This window comes from Sceloporus occidentalis, unplaced genomic scaffold (genome assembly GCF_023333645.1).
Source record: "Sceloporus occidentalis isolate IW3139 unplaced genomic scaffold, rSceOcc1.0.p SCAF_9, whole genome shotgun sequence".
Classification (NCBI taxonomy): Eukaryota; Metazoa; Chordata; class Lepidosauria; order Squamata; family Phrynosomatidae; genus Sceloporus; species Sceloporus occidentalis.
Window position 1 is genome coordinate 12,056,777 of NW_028316989.1, and position 17,309 is coordinate 12,074,085.

Sequence of the window (17,309 nt, forward strand, 5' to 3'; positions counted from 1 at the left end):
ATTCTCTGTAAGTATTCCCTGCTGTGGCGAATCCTAAGAGAACTCCATCAAATAATTATCTCTCCCCTCCTTTTTTTTATTCACAGCCTTTTCACTTAATCTGCATCACTATAAAATATTTCAATGGTTGCTCCTGCCTCCCCTCCTTCCATGACTCCTCTGTCTTTGCACATACCCTTCCTCTGATTGTAAAGTGTATTTATGTACAATGTTAAATCCACCCAACGCAATACTCTGTCTCATCTCTTTCCTTCCTGGGATGATATAGCCGCTGTGAGACCTTCCTTCTCAGCAAAACAATACCTGGCAAAATTAGCATATCTTCCGGCTCCAGGTGTACAATTTTGGAGATTGAGAAGGGGGGTCCAGTCATGTTTTCTCCAGTGATTCCAGCCAAAGTATACAGCCCATATTTTTCTGGTGACACACACCAGACCGAGGGCTGCCAGACCGAGGCTTTCCTTCTTGTTTGTTGTTGTGTGCCCTCAAGTCGTCTACAACTTATGGTGACCCTATCACAGGGTTTTCTTGGCAAGATTTGTTCAGAGGAGGGTTGCCATGGCCTTCCCCTGAGGCTGAGACAGTGTGACTTGCCCAATTTTGGTCACCCAGTGGGTTTCATGGCTGAGCTGGGAATAGAATCCTGGTCTTCAGAGTCATAGTCCAACACTCAGACCACTATGCCACATTGATAGCACTCAGGCATAATAAAATGCAATAATTATCAGTGTTACCATATTGCTATGCTGAGTTTATAGCTGAGAATGGACAAGTATTAGTGATAATACTTTGCCACATCAGGAGGGCAATAAATCTTCTCCATGTTTTACTCAGAACTGGAAAGGGGGTATCTAAACAGCTTAACATTCATCCACAAAGAGGATCAGCATCTTGGCCAGCTCCAGTCTTCCTGAAATGTCAGGGCCCAAATCTGAGACCTTAGGACAATCCCCCTCTTGTGATGCCATGGGTGGGAGAAGATGAGCCCTTGTGTTTTTTGGTTTAGATTTTGTTTTAGTCTTGACCAGAACAGACCTATTGAGTTCATTGGTTTTATATATGTGTTAACTCATCATTCAACAATTGACCAAATGGGTCTATTCAAGTTGGGATTCCGACTGAAATCTTCTGATAATGGCACTGGGCAGTAGGCATTAAATTTATCAGCCACAGTTGCGGACAGAATGCCATTCAAACCAGAAAACCACTAAGTCTTAAAAATGGGAGACATATATATGCAAATACCTTTCATGGCAGCACTCTCACACTGGGATTCCTCCTCTTTGCCCTGAGGACTGCAGAAGAGGAGCCAAGAACTAAGGCTTGGGAAATCCAGTTGTGTGTCAATAAGAGAGTCAGAGACCTGAATCTTATAGATAGATCTGACCTCTGGAGATGCAAAGGCAAACTTATCCTGGCAAGATTTGATCAGAGTAGGTTTGCTATTGCCATGCTCTGAGGCTGAGAGAGTGGGACTTGCCCAAAGTCATCCAGTGGGTTTTATTGTTGAGCTGGGAATTGAACCCTGGTCTCTAGAGTCATAGTCCAACACTCAAACCACTACACTACGAAAGTTAAAAATAAATAAATAAATAAAGATCCCTTTGCATAATAGCTCAATTAGGTTTGTCTTCAGATCTCTACCCCATTTTCCCTTTATTCTTTCAGCCTACCTGTTGCTTTCTATTTTCTTCTCCATACCATAAGCCTTGGAACTGAACAGGCAAAGCAGTATGAAAGAGCTGGAAAGGGCAGTGGGAAGATGAGAGCACTATGTAGCAAGAAGCAAGCTCCCGTGAGTGTCACACACTCTGGTCAATTACAGTCTAAATTTGCGGACATCTCTCGGTGCTATCCCAGCTCTTTCTTGATTTCTTTATTGTTAGTCTGGCTCCTCCAGCAGGGCCTAATCAATAAAGCTTGCAAAAACTTGGTCGCACTCCAGGAGAATCTATTTGCAGGCTCCTAGAGATGCGACCTCCATATTTGGCAGATGAGAATGAGTGATAGCGTGTTCCTCAATGCCACTAAAAGCTCTCTGTTGTCCACACAGCTGGTTGTGGTGGACAACTGGTGCACCACTCCTAAGCTGATGCACATCAGTCCCAATGTGCATTGGTCATTTTGCCAGCACCCCCATGTAGTAAAGTGAAAGCAGCCCTTTCCTGTAGATGTAAGTCCACTTCGTTGTTGTTGTGTGCCTTCAGGTTGTTTCAGACTCATGGTGACCCTAAGGCAAACCTATCATATGGTTTTCTTGGCAAGCTTAATCAGAGTTCTTCAGACTTGCCCAAAGTCACCCAGTGGGTTGCCATGACCAAGCTGGGATTCAAACCCTGGTCCCTGGTCTCCCAGTGTCCTAGTCCAATGTGGTTGTTAGGGATGGAAATAATGACCCAGATGGCACTCTCCAGTGAGTTTCTGGTCATTATTTCCATCCCTAACAACCACATAATAGAAAACGGATGTCTCCATCTACCGCCCAGCACATAGGTGTCAAAGGAGCAAATGTTTGGTCAAACCAGTGCAATATCACCTTTAGTGTGGTCACATATAATAATGGCTAGAATCTTGTTGGTTGGTCTCAAATAGAGTAGACCCATCAACTCAATTGGAGACTCAATAGGTAGGTAAATCCAGCTGATACAATGGGTTCGTGCTATTCAGGACTAACAATAACAGCTAGAATCCTCTGGGTTAGTCCCAACTAGCAGAACATGATAATTACGTATTGTTTCTCTGCCCCCCAAAAATATGAAGTGTGACTTAATAGATGCATAAATCATGAATAAGATGTGGACCAAAGGCCACATTACACTTGCACCTGCCCAAATAACCTCCCTTCCCTAGTTCTGGGCATCACAATTCAAGAACAATGTGGACAAGCTGGAGTGTGTCCAGAGGAGAGTGACCACAATAACCAAAGTTCAGGGTGACAAGACACCTTCCTTTCCCTGGACATGTCCTCCATTTCAACCTTCTGTCCAGGAGGGATGTCATAACATCCTCTGTTTTGAGTATGAGCAAGAACCTGAACTTACCTTGATATGAGTGTCTTTGCCTTTTAGTTGGTCATGCCCTCCATTTTCCTTGAATGTCCAACATTTTGCAGCCCCTTGTCCTCCTTTGCAGTTAGGAAAACCAGTCACCCTGGGAAAGGTCAAGCTTGCTAAGGAACAAATGAGGGAGCTGGGTATATTTAGTGTCCATTTCAACCTGGGAGCCATCTTTAAATATCTGAAGGGATGTCATGGAGAAGATGAAACAAAGTTGTTTTCTGCTGTTCCAGAGACAAGAACATGAACCAGCAGATTCACATACCAAGAAAGGAGATTCCACCAAAATATTAGGGAGAACTTTTATTTTGCTGTAAGAGCCATTTGATGGTGGAATGGATTGCCTTGGAAGGTTTTGGACTCTCCATCTTTGGAGGTCTTTAAACAGTGGTTGGATGGGCCATTTTCGGCCGCTGTATTTGCGTCTTCCTGCATGGCAGAATGGGGTTAGTCTGGATGACCCTTGTTGCCCCTTCCAACTGTAACCTTCTATGATTGATGGAACAGATCAGTGCCCATTGCTTTGATGACTTATCTCTGAGTATGAGTTCACTTCTGTGCAGAGGGCCCTAGCAAAGGGTTAACCGTGTGTATAAAATGGATTGCAATTTTTTAGTAATTCAGTATAATCACAGTCTAGCAGCAGGTTGCTTTTCCAGCAGGAGGGTTTGGAATTATTTTCTGGAGTTTGCAATATAGAACTTAAATTAAGCCTCAGAAGTCGAGGGAGCGCCGGCGCATCCCTGATGCGGTGCTAAATTCTCAGCAGCGCAGGGCTTTTGTATTAAAGCCTTTCGCTGGCAATTAGGTTCATTAACTATCACAATACTTTATTTATGGAGCCTCGTGCCATATGGTTTCCCAGCTAAAGAATGGCGCCCGCTCTAGCGCGGACCATTTGGCTTCATAAAAATGTTAACAAATAACGTTACAACACTCGGGGGGGGGGGCAGTCAAAAGGGCTCTCTAGGTTATGGGGTCAGGAGCAGTGAGGAGGAAGATGGAAACCTTGCCCCATTGTAGTCCCCATCTTCTAGGGAGGACCCAGAGAGAGTTTCTCCAGGTTGCTGGGCTCTTCCTAATGGACACAATACAAATGTGGGTGGCAATAATGGATTCAAAAGGCCCCAGTACTCTAAAGGCACCAGACCCTGTCTGATCTTGGAAGCTAAGCAGGGTCATCCCTGGTTAGTACTTGGAAGGGAGCCCACCAACAATGGCCACATGTTATTGGGACCAATCGAAAGAAAGGAGTTGGCAGCATGAGCTTTTGTAGACTTCAGTCTACTTCCTCAAGTTCATTTGATGGAGTGGATGCATCTGATGAAGTAGACTTAAGTCTTGGAAAGCTCATGCTGCCAACTTCTTTCTTTCAGTTGGTCTCAAAGGGGCTACAAGATCCCTTTGCATACTGGTTTTCCAGACTAACACAAACATATCTTTGAATTCTAGTACACGCTGTTGGTTACATTTCAAAGGAAGGAACTGGAAAAATCACCTCTGAGGACTCTTTGCCTAACAAAATCCCATGATGTTTATGGGGTCATCATAGGTTGACAGTTGACTTGAAGGCACACATGCATGATGGACTCACAAGTTGAGGTCCACATAGGGATTGCGTTGCATAGGCCTCCCTGTGCAGGATTGTGCATGAATAGTGTTATGTGATCTTTGTGGTGAATGGCAGTATTGCACACCTGAAGCAAGGCACCAATAATAATAATAACAATATCAATAATAATAATAGCTATTACATGACCTTTGTGGTGAATGGCAGTGTTGCACATCTGAACCAAGGCACCAAATGGTCAACTGAATTCACAGTGAGCAGCCAGGTACAATGTGTACATGTATACACATGCAATGTGTCTATGCAACTCTGGCCAAGATTCTCCACACAGGAGGAGCTATTATGTAGGCATGTGCCCCTCACACATACACACAAATTCTAAATCCACCTTTTGAGCTGCTGAAATTCTCCTCAACATGGCCTTTTAGTGGCCGGTGGAGACTATGGTGGGTTAGATAAATGTCCAGCTATGTTCCTACAGGGAGGAACAGGGAGAAGCATCCTCCATAACTTCTCAGGGGTCCTCCAAAGGTCCTGGAGGATAACATCACTGTTGTGCATCCAGCTGTACAATTCCAAGCTCCACAACAACCAAGGAATTGAGTTAGAGAGCCAGTGCAGTGGTTTGGGCACAGGGCTACAACTTTGGAGACCAGGGTTCGAATCCCCACTCGGCCATAGAAACCCACTGGGTGACCTTCTCTGAGCCTCAAAGGAAGGCAAAGACAAACCTCTTCTGGATAAATCTTGCCAAGAAAACCCCATGATAAGATCAACATAAATCAGAAATGTCTTGGAGGCACACGACAGCAACAAGATGTAAGTTGGACTTATATTTGCATAATTCACCAACAACATCTGCTTCTGCAACTTACAATTGCAGCGTTGGACAAAAAAAAATATCCATTTCCACATTACATATGTATAAGATACAACAGGATTTTGGCTGAATTACTCGTTTTCATCCCCTCTTTCTCTCTCTTATAGATACACACACACTTGGGCAAAGGTAGACCTCCAAGGGTCATGCAGTCTGACTCCAAATTTGTAAATGAACCAATAAAAACCCAGAAGTGACTATGTCTTTGCATATAATGGGACTTGAACATCCATGGATTTTGGTATCCATGGAATTTGGGTATCTATGTGCTGAGGAAGTCGACCACCAAGTCCTCCATGTGGGCCTCCAAAGTTCTCCTCAGGGGCCACTAGAGGCCAGCAGTAGCTAGCCAACAAGAAGCAGGGATCAGAAACCCAGCAGTGGCTCAGGTGATGCCTGCCACCCTTGGCAAGGTCTCCCACTCAGGATTCTTCCCTTTGTTCCGAGCCTGACTTGGCATTTGGTCACCGCCAGTTTCTTGCCTTTGGCACAGAGCTGCATGTACAATGAGAGGCCTAGGCAGGAGTCCAAAGGGAACGGAGGGAAATTAGTGGCTGTTGCTTTTTTTAGGAAAATGGGTTTAAAAATAAAAGAACCCACCCTTCCACTCATCTCACCCCAAGTTAAAAACAAGCAGGTGTCGGAAAGCAGAAGCAGCTCAATTTGCAGAAAGGGTATATAGAAGTGGAGGCCTCATCCTTGGGATGCTGCTGAGGGTCAACAGCATCCGCCAAGGTCAGGTGAGACCGCAGCAAGAGAAGATGGCTGAGGACTGACCCATCCTTGGCTTGTTCCCTTCGATTCATCCCTTCAGCTCTCTGGAGCCTAGATGATTTAATTCCATGTTAACACTGACTTTTCAAATGTTTTGAACCATTTGTTGTTGTTGTTGTTGTTGTTGTGGGCCTTCAAGTCATTTCTGACTCAAGGTGACCCATGGAATTTTCTTGGCAAGGTTTGCTTAGAGGAGGTTGTCCATGGCTTTCCCCTGAAGCTGAGAGAGTGTGGGTGTCATAGCTGAGCTGGAAATCGAACCCTGGTCTCCAGAGTCGTAGTCCAACATTCAAAGCCACTACACTGGATAGTCTTATCTATTTATTAGTAAGCCACCTTGAACCCCAAATTTAGGGCAAAATGGGGCACATGGGAATGATGGGGGTGCCAAGTCTTCCTTTGCCCCTCTGAACAAGGTGAGAACTGCACCCCAAACCTGAGCCATTTCCAACACATCCTCCCCCACCTGCCCGTAATGTGAATGCTGACAAGTGCAAGGGCTTGGAAAAGTTCCTTTTTAAGACTATGTCTCCCAGCCAGTGCAACTGTGCTTAATAAACCCGACTTCCTTTCAACAAGGCTGGAATGAGAGAGGAGCAAATGGACCTCCAAGTCCTCCAAGGGTCATACTGACTGACAATGAAGAAACAAGGACCGCAGCCAAGGAGGCTGAGAATCTGATAAGACCATCATGGAGATACCATTTACTGTACTCTGCAATGGGGTAGGGAAGCCGATGTTTGATTATTCACCCAAGTGACCTTCCCGGGGCTGTAAAAGAGTCCAGAAGTCCAGAGAGATAAACAAAGCTATGGAGAGGTTCTTAAGCAAAGCTTGAGAATGTGACTTTTTTTGGACTACAGCTCCCAGAACCCCCCGGTTCACCTTCTGGAGGGAGGATTCAGTGATGTAGACTTGAGTCAATTGATTTGGACTTAAGTCAGACTCAATGGCTTGACTTGGTCTTGACTTGGCAAAAATGACACACCGACTCAACTTGACTTGAGACTTGTATATTTGTAGTGACTGACTTTCTGGGGCCATTGACTCCGAGCAGCAGGCGAGACCCTAAAATGTGGGATGTTTTTCAGTGGATGTTTCTTCCAAACAGCAATAATGCGAAAATAAAGCAAACAGAAAGTGGACAAAAAGACATCTTTTTACTTTTGCGAACTTCTCGAAAGTAAAAAGGTGTCATTTTTGTCCACTTTCCATTCCCTTTATTTTTGCGTTATTGGTGTTTGGTGCAAACGCACCTGAAAAACATCCCGCATTTTCAGGTTTAAAATCTTGGGTTAGGGTTTAAACCTACTTTTACTCATTTGTGAATGGGATTCGTCTAGTGTGATAAGGCTCTTAGAGACTTGACTTGAGATTTAAACTACAAGACTTGAATACATCACTGGGAGGATTCTGGGAGATGTAGTCCCAAAAAGTCACGTTTCCAAGTTCTGGTCTGAAGGCGTGTGGATCTAAAACAGGGGTGGGCAAACTGTATGGGCATCTGGGGGTCAGTTCCCCCCCATGGGTCATACCCCCCTATAGCAATCCAAAATGCCTCTGTTTTTTCTGTTCTACAGGGCTTCTCAAAATGGCAGCAGAAGTGATACTGTGTCACCATTTTGAGAGTGACTATGGTGGAAAATGGAGGTATTTGGGAAGAGCACATTCTGGGTGCTTGTAAGGATCGGGTGGAATTGTTTTCCTGTGTTTTGGTGGTCTTTCTGTATAATTTTGGGGGCAAACAAATGTGCCAACTTAAAAAAAATAATTGGAGGGTTGGGGGTCTTGGGCGGATTGATGGGGGATTTCAAGGGCCACAAGTGGAATCCAGAGATGGCCCATAGGCTGCACAAGGATCACCCCTGGTTTAAAGCAATGGACCTCTTGGAGATGCATGGACAAATTCTGCCCATCTGTTGCATGCTAATTCCCAAAATAAATGGACAATATCATTGCCATGAATTGAATTTTGCAGAGCAGGACACCATTTTGCCTAGGACTGTGTCCAAGCTATGCCACTTTTTCTCAGGAGTTGGATAGGATAGAAACACAACAAAGAAAGGACCCACATTTCCACACGACGGAGACACAAACATTGCTCTCCAACCAAGATGACATATCGGTAGAGATCCTAATTGTTTCAAAAGGTACAAGCATTATCAGACGTTTCAGCGGTGCAGGAATTTCTAGAAAGATAAGATAGCTAAGGGCTGGCTGTATCTCCTGCAAATATGAAAAGGCATGAAACTGGTTAATAGGTAACTTGGCAACTGGCCCACCGCAACATCCAGGTGTGGCTTCTCCATTAGGACTTGCAACATCTCCCGCCGTCCTTTGCTCAGCATCTCTTCGGGTGGAGATCTCACGAGCCAATATTCCCCGGCTTTGTAATTTCAGTTCTCTGGGCCAAGATGGAAATGGGGCCATCTGAAAGAACAAGGCGGATGCCTTTGACGGGGAGCCAGTGAAAAAGACGCACACACCTGTCTCCTGATGTTTGCCTAGTTTGCTGCATTGCAAACATGGGTGGCATCCTTCTGACATCTTGGTTTCTTACAGAACTCAGAAAGTAGGAAGAGTTCAAGAGTTATAAACTCTCAATTCTTTTTGCGGGCTCCAAAAATCAGGGGAACCATTTTAATAAGGCTATCAGTCATGATGTGCTGTTGACATTGTTGCGTGCAGCACCAAAGATCCACTAACCATGCCAATGGAGACTGGGTATGGTGATCCGCACACTTCCATTTGTCATTTTCTATTCTCTTCGCCCACATTTCACATTGTGCGTCCTGGCAGCATGCCTCCAAATATACCTGAAACCATGAATATGTTGCCACCCAAAGTGAAATTATTCTTTTGCCAATAATATTTCAACAACAAGGGGAGCCTTTCCTGGGAGGCTCTCTTCTTCTTCCCTCTCTCCCTCCTTCTTTCTCTCTGCCTCTGAGCTATTTTTAATTGAATTAATGTACCCATGCACTTCTAATTGATGCCACTTTTCCCTGCCAACTTCTCATGAGCTTGGCTGTCTCCTCTTACCAAAGAACTGGGAAGTTTTTTTGGGTTTTTTTCTGAGTCCTAAAATTGGAAGCCGCTCAAAACATAGGTGCGATCAAGGCAGATTTGGGTTCGCCACTGCCCCTTTTGCAAAAAGCGTCCAATGTTTTAAGAGATGAGAAGGCAAGGGAGGGGAAGGAGAGCTGGGAAAGAAATACATCTGCGGTCAGTAGAGCCAAGAGATCACGAATACACACACTACAGAGAAAGTCTGCTCATGAAGCTCATGAAGAGGCTGGCTTTTTTACTTCTGGCTTCAGTCCTCTTGGAGTCGGAAAAGGCGAGCGTCTAAATATAGGTGTTGTGGAGATGATTAGGCCATAGGCTGCGAGAGGAGGCATTTTAATGCAATTACAAACCAAACCAGAGAGAAAGAGGAGCAGGAGGAGAACCGAACATGACAGCTCACTGCCCCAATGCCCATTTTGCAGCGCTGGGAAGCCGGCCTTCCCTGGCTGAGTCACTCGTGATATTTCTCCTCTTCTTCTTCTTCTGAGCTGGGAAACGAGAAAGAAAGACAGTCTTTTGGAATGCAAGATAGATGGCCTTAGTTGGCCAAGCGAGCCTGAGTCATGGTTTTTGTGCATTTGCAGGCGTGCATGTTGTTGTGTGCCTTCAAGTCATTTCTGACTTAGGGCATCCCTTAGGCGGCCTTACCTTGGGGTTGTCTTGGCAAGATTTGTTCAGAGGTTTGCCATTGCCTTCCATTGAGGCTGGGAGTGTTTGACCTGTCCCAGGTCACTCAGTGGGGTTTCATGGCCAAGCAAGGAATCGAACTCTGGTCTCCAGAGTTTGCAGTCCAACACTCAAACCACAATAATAATAATAATAATAATAATAATAATAATAATTTTATTTTTTACCCACCTCTCCTCAAGACTCAAAGTGGGTTACGACACAGTTAAAACGCAGTCATTATATACACTACACATATTAAGCTGCCTGGATATACATGTGCCATGCTAGCTCTCTAGCTTTTGCTAGGTACCTATCATCCAACAGTTTACATATGGAAATGGATGCTCAGAAACCTGATTTCATTCTGCCTGAGGTACAAGCTCACCCTACCCACCAATAGCACCACCAAAAAACCCCTAAGCCTCTATTATATTATATTATATTATATTATATTATATTATATTATATGGTCTGAGATCCTACACTGAAGGGATGGAGCATAATTTTATGCTCACGGAGTTATGTGGTGGTTGTGCAATTCTTCATTGTTAGAGGACTGACAACGCAGCCCATATGTAATGTACATGTACATGGATGTACAAACATGCACAGTGCATGGTTGCACATGCATTTGGTTGCTGTGGGCTTTTAATCAGATTTACTGCGACCCTATGTCAAACCTATCATGAGGTTTTCTTGGCAAGATTTGTTCAGAGGTGGTTTACTTTGCCTTCCTCAGAGGCTGAGAGAGTGTGACTTGCCCAGCATCCTCCAATGGGTTTCATGGCTGAGCAAGGAATCAAAACCTAGTCTCCAGAGTGAAGTTGAAGGCTTTCATTGCCAGCATCCATAGGTTTTTTTGTGGGTTTTTCGGGCTATGTAATAACTCTTCTAAAACATGGCCACATAGGACCTGAGATGTCTTAACCCACACTTTGAATTGAAATGGCTTGGCAGTCACTGGAGGCGCTTTAACAAACCCTAAACAATCCCATGCATTTGTGGGGTTTGCACTTTGATATTGTACATATCTTTAAGAAGCAAACAAAAAATTCTGCTCCCCAGAGATTGAAATTTCCACAGCCAAACCGATCAGGTTTCCATTACAGCTAATGGGGTTCATGGGGTTTAATTCCATACCTTGCAGAAGTCAAAAATGACTCTCTCGGCGATGAGATTTCAGGCCTCTGAAACCATTTGCAAGTTAGGAGGTAAGTAAAATAATGCAATATAACTGAGCTGTTCCTTTTGGGTCTGTTCCATCAACGCTCTTCATCCATTGCAAGCATGTAGATGTGGGATGGGTTTTATATGGGATGGGTTTGGCAATTTCATGGTGGTTTTAATATTTGCCATTTTATAATGTATTGGAATATGTTTTAAAAATTGTTATTGGGAGCCGCTTTGGGGAGAAAGGCAGGATAGTAATGAAATAAATGAAATGATAATAAATAAATAAGCTCAAAACCCCAAATGGATGGAAAGAGGGAGGAGGGCAAGGGGGACCGTGGCTGCATGCAAGGGGACCCTGGGTTTTTATAGTTGGCACCACAACCAACTATGCTTCCCAGAATCCCATGACACTGAGCGGTTTAAAGCAGTGTCAAAGTGTGTTATTTCTCCCAGTGCAGACAGTGTCCGGATGCTAGGGGATCCTGGGGAATGTAGTGGATTGTGGCATTAGAGTTTTGCAAAGTATAAAACCTGAGGATCCCCTGGTATGGAGCCAGGGCAGTTTAAAGCGGTGTCAAAGCGGGTTTGTTCTGCAAGTGCGGATGCTAGGGAATCCTGGGAAGTGTAGTGGATCTGCTTTGCAAACTTTAAAACTTTAGGATCCCTTAGCATGGAGCCAGGGCAGATTAAAGCGGTGTCAAAGTGGGTTATTTCTGCAAATGGAAACACAGTCCTCTTCTCTGTCGTGCTTTCCCTTTGCATTGTTTCCATTGGAAAGATGTTTGCCTATTGAAGGGATGGAAGGACCCCATTTTGGGGGGAAAGGCCTCCTTTCTTGGGTCAGTTTGGGCATCCACAGCAGCAGGTGCCATCCAGGGGGCGTGGCTTAGGAAGGGGCGTGGCCTTGTCGGTCCCTCCCCCTATCCCCTCCTTTTCATGAAGCCACCGCCGCCATCTTGGCTCCGGGCAAAAAGCGCTGTCCAGCTGAAACCTTATTTCGCACTGGATTTCCCCCTGGATTTCTTTCCTTTCTTGCATTTGGGAGGATGCTGTTTTCCAAATCCTCTCTTTTAAGGCTTTGCATTCCCTCCTTTTTCTTCTTCTTTCTTGGGCATTATTATGGTGTCCTCATAATAATGTAGGACAAGGCACCCCCGAAATGTAGGACACGAGCAAGGCAAAGCTGGGAGCCCCCTCCTAAGTGCTTTTGGAGGGCGATGCCTGGTGGGATGGAGGACGGGTCCTACAAAAGGAGGACAGGGTGCTCCACCTCCTGCTGAGACCCAGGCTTCCTTTGGGTCCGGCAAAGAGTAGACCCATTGCCCTGAAAGCATTTGGGGGGTTGTTTTCCAACGCTTTTCTTACCTTTCTCCCCTTTTATTTCTGGGAAGGTTTTGCAATGGACCATAAAAAAATGCTAGAAGTGCATTGAACACGTGCAGAGTGCTTTTGCATGTGGGAACCCAGCCCGACACGTGTCACCCGCCCTGCTTTCTCCGCACCCCTTCGCTGAGGCTCCCTCTGCCTGGGTTGCTATTCACACGTAGCCTGCTCTACACGTGTCCAGGAGGAGGGTTACGTGGGAACGGACTGCCCTTCGAGGCGCCCTCTTGTGGCGGCGGTGCGCCTTGCAGACCCCTGGGGTGACTTTTTGGGGGTGTTCTTGTCGCTGCAAGGGTTGATTTCGAGGCTGAGAGAGTGTGACTCCTGGTTTCCCTTGGCCAGGCTTTTCCCAAAGAGATTGCCCTTGGCCTGCTTCCCTCCGAGGCTGAGAGATTGTGACCTTTCCCAGGGCCAGAGGTCTTCCTAGGCAAGGCCTGCTCCCTTGGCCTCCTCCCTCCCTCCTGAGGCTGAGAGAGTGCGACTCGTGGGGAGACCCTCCTGGGCATTCCTTGGCAGGCTCTGCCCCTTGCCCTGCTTCCCTCCGAGGCTGAGAGAGTGTGCCCTGCTGGGTCCCCTGCCATTCGGGTGCCAGGAGTCAAGATGGAGTCCGGGGGGGCGGTGTCGAGGGGGCCGGCTCTGGGTCCTCCTTCGCCCGCCTCCCTCCTGCCTCCCGCTGCCTCCTGCTGCCTCCCTTCCTCCGAAAGAGCCTCCGAACGAAGGAAGGAAGGAAGGAAGGAAGCAGCAGGGACCCAGCGGCGGAGATGCCCAGCCCTCCTCGCCCCCAGCAGCCCAGACGGTCAGTGGCCCCGGAGCCCTCGCCCTCTCCCCTCTCCTCCTCCTTTCCCCCTCCTTCTCTTTCCCTTCTCCCCCCCCCCCTTCGGCACCGCTTCTTCTTTCCCTCCTTTCCCCCCTTCCCCTCTTCTTTCCCCACTTCTCCTTCCCTTCTTTTTCCTTTCCCCCTTTCTTCTTCCCTTCCTTGCCCCCTTCTTTATTCTTTCCTTTCCCCTTCTTTCTTCCCTTCTCTTACCCCTTCTTCCTTCCTTCTTTCTTCCCTTCTTCCTTCCTTCTTCTTTCCCCTTTCTGTATTCCTTCTTTCCCCTTTCTTTCTTTCCTTCCGTTGTCCTCCTTCTTTCCTCTTCTTTCTTCCCTTCTTTACCCCTTCTTTTTTGTTTCCTTCTCATTCCCTTCTTTCTTCCCTTTTCTCCTTCTTCTTTCCCCTTCCTTTCCTCTTGTACTCCTTTTTTATCTCCTTTCCCTCTTTTTGTCCTCCTTCTTTCTTCCCTTCTTTTACCCTTCTTCTCATGCCCTTCTTTATTCTTTCTTTTTTCTTCTTTCTCATTCCGTTCTTTTCCCCTTCTTTATTCCCTCTTTTTGTCCTCCTTCTTTCTTCCCTTCTTTCCTCCCTTCTTCTCCTTCGCAGCATATCCCAGAGAGAGACGCAGGCGATGCTCCCTTGAGGCTCGCTTCTGCCTCCTCTTCCTCTCCTTCTTCCCAAAGTCCTTCTCCTCTTCTTCTGCTCGCTCGGAATGGAGGACCTTTGGGCACTCCTCCCGGACAGAAGGCTGGGATGGAGGACAGGTCCTTTCGCTCGCCTCTTTCCCCCTCTGGCTCCCTCAGCATCACCATCTTCTTCCTCCTCCTCCTCCTCCTCAAGGTCTGGGGTTTTTGGGACAGAGCCTTCAAGAGTAAAAGGCGCCTGTTGCGCACCCCGATGCCGCCTCCAAAGACTTTGGGAAAGGATGCCGGAACTATCTATCCATCCATCTTTGAATCTCTCTCTCTCTCTCTCTCTCTCTCTCTCTCTCTCTCTCTCTCTATCTATCTATCTATCTATCTATCATCTATCTATCTGTCCATCTGTCTGTCTGTCTATCATCTATCTATCTATCTATCTATCTATCTATCTATCTATCTATCTACCTACCTACCTACCTACCTATCCATCCGTCTCTCTCTCTCTCTCTCTCTCTCCATCCATCCATCATATTTAAAATACTAATAATACGAAAGGGATCTGGGGGGAAAAAGAGGGGCCCACAGGCGACAGGAGGTGACCAGCGTCGGCCTCCATTTCCCAGCCCCCTTGTCCTCCGCTTTCCAGCTCCGGGGGACTTCCCAAAGGTCCTCCTTTTCTCTCGCTAGGAAGCCCTTCTGGCTTTTCCTTGGGGCCGGTCCTCCATTTGTCCTCCCCCGGAGGAAAGAGGGCGACCTTTGGTGGCTCTCCTTTCTCTTTGCCAAGGGCTTGGCTGGGGTTGGGTCTGGGTCTGGGGGGCATCCTCTTTGGCCAGCCCTGCTTGGCTAGCTTTGCGCACCTGGACGGACTGCTGGGGTTTGGGGGGGTCTCTTGGGGGTCCCCTGCCTGAGCCTTTGCCTCTTGATCCTTGGGGACCCCCTGGAATGGGATGGGATGAGATGGGGAAGGCCCAAGAGGGGCTGGGACCTAGGGCTCTCTGGGGCAGAGGTGGGTGGCCCTTTGGGCTTTAGGGAGACTTGAAAGGAAGGGGTCTCTCCAGTGCCTTCCTCTGGGACTGCTAATCCCACAATCCCCCAGGCAGAACTTCCACAGCATGAGAAAAAGCACCTCTTTCGACTATCACTCCCATAATCCACTAACAGAACTTTCAGAGCATGAGAAAAGGTGTCTTTTTTTGGACTGTCCTCCCAGAATCCCCTCACCACAGCTTTGCCCCCAAGAAGGAGGACCCCATCCTCAACCTTTCCTGCAAGCCCTCTTTACTTGGTCCTTGTGACATTGGCAGATTTGTGAAGCTCCAACTACTCCCTCTTTTTGAGGTCTTTGTCTTTGCAGAAGTCAGGGGCGGGCACAAAAGCACTGAAGAATTAATGGCAACCCCCCTAAGGAACTGAAAATCTAGACTTTCCAAAGAGGTGGGCTGTGTGCCTGTTGTTGTTGTTGTGTGCCTTTAAGTCCTTCCCAACTTATGGCAACCCAAAGGTGAAGCTATCATGAGGTTTTCTTGCCAAGGTTTGTTCAGAGGAGGTTTGCCCTTGCCTTCTCCGGAGGCCGAGAGAGTGTGACTTGCCCAAGCTCAGGTTTCATGGCTGAGCAGGGAATCAAACCCTGGTCTCTGGAGTCATAGCCCAACACTCAAACCGCCATGCCACCCTGGCTCAGTACCCCCAAACGGATAGCATGCTGGCACTTTGAGCCAGAAAGTTGTGTGTGGTGTCGGTTTTGTCTCTGCTTAAAAAACTGGCCAGGAGGTGGGGATGAGAAATGACAAAGGTCTCCCCAGTTGGCGCAACTCTGTTCCTGCCCCTCTCCAGATCATGTTATCCCTTTGGAGCTGGCTCAACCTCTGCCGCACAGTTTGTACACATTTGGAGATGTTCTGGGGTGCTTCGGCTACCCTGGTTTCCTCCACAGCAAGCCGAAGTTGGAAGAAGGGCTGGATCTGGGTCGCCCAGCCCCTGGGAAACATGGCTTTCTTTCCCTGCAACTATCTCCACAAAGGGGGAAGAGTCAGCTTCTGTTTGGCATGCGCATAGAGAGGATGATACATGATGTGCCTTGCCTCTTTGTGCCCTCATGTGTGTGCAAGGAGAGAGAGGAACCTGCAGTCTCCATGCTGCCATAAGGGCTTATCACACCGAGGCTGATTTCGGCATTAAAGAGAGATTAAAGCGCATTTAAAGCATCCCGTAAATGAAGCGGAAATGGCGAGTAATTGCACGAATGATTATCACACGCAATGGCGCAAAATGAAGTGATAATGGATATGCATTGTTGCTGAAACCCTGGAAGTAAAAAGCTGTGTGTTAATACTCCTGTGTAGCCACTTTAATGGCGGGTTTTGTGCAACGTTGTGTGAAATCGTTTTGCGTAATTATGCGATTTTTTCCAGAATATTAACAGGATAAACTCCCGATCTCCTTCGTGTGATAAACTCCATAGAAAAGTTGCAAGATTAACTGCTTTTTCCTCCTCTCCCTTTCAGCAGCGGAGTACAATATTGTTTGGAAAGCTTCTCTTGGACGGAGGTGGTAGTAGTAGTCGTAGTAGTGACTCTCCAGCTGGATTGCATCCCCCTCCCCCTATTTACAGCGTGTTCAGTCGGACCGTCTTCTCTGCCTCCATCCTGGGTCCCCACCCCACTCCCTCCAGCCCCCTTTGTCTCTCTCTGTGAAAGAGGGGTTTGTTGGACAGAGGTGAAAGCAAAGCAAAGAGGCCCCACCGCCGCCTCATCTTCCTGATCCTTGCCTTTGGCGAGAGAGAGCCACAAACACACAGAGAGTCTCCATTGGAAATGGTCATGATCATTTCATCATCTTGGGCTTTTTTGAGGTGGTCAGAGAATCTCCTAAACCCATCTCTCCATGCCATTGTGGCTGGCTTACTAAAGGCAACAGGGCTTGGGTTGCTTCATCGACTGCTTGCATTTTGCTCAGGATGGAAGCCAAGGTGGATGCAAACAAGCTGTAGCTTTGACGAAAATAATAATATTTGTTATAGCAAAAGAAGAGATTGAGAAATAAATGCAACAAGTGAAATTAAGTGCAACCCTAATGTAAAACAGTCTAAGAGTACTTAACATACAACAACAACAACATGTACCATCTATATCTTTTTGTGTTAACAAAGTCATTTGTTGTAACGTTGATTGAGGTATAACAGTAATCTGCATGCCTTGTATGAATCATAATAATTACAAATCTGAAATGATATTACTCTTATGTATACAAGCATGCAACACAATTTTGTAATGCTTTGTTA

General features: G+C 46.7%; 1 protein-coding gene across 3 annotated transcripts in view; it reads left to right on the forward strand.

The window, feature by feature from the left end:
• Positions 1-13,109: 13,109 nt before the first annotated feature.
• Positions 13,110-17,309, forward strand: part of ZBTB16 (zinc finger and BTB domain containing 16) — a 165,175-nt gene continuing 160,975 nt past the window's right edge. For 2 of the 3 annotated variants that reach the window (XM_089538591.1, XM_089538593.1), the window contains exon 1: positions 13,110-13,370. The gene's annotated coding sequence lies outside the window, so the exon portion shown is untranslated. Of the gene's footprint in view, positions 13,371-14,534; positions 14,696-17,309 lie in introns of those variants that run through there. The other variant, XM_089538592.1, reaches the window with a different exon arrangement.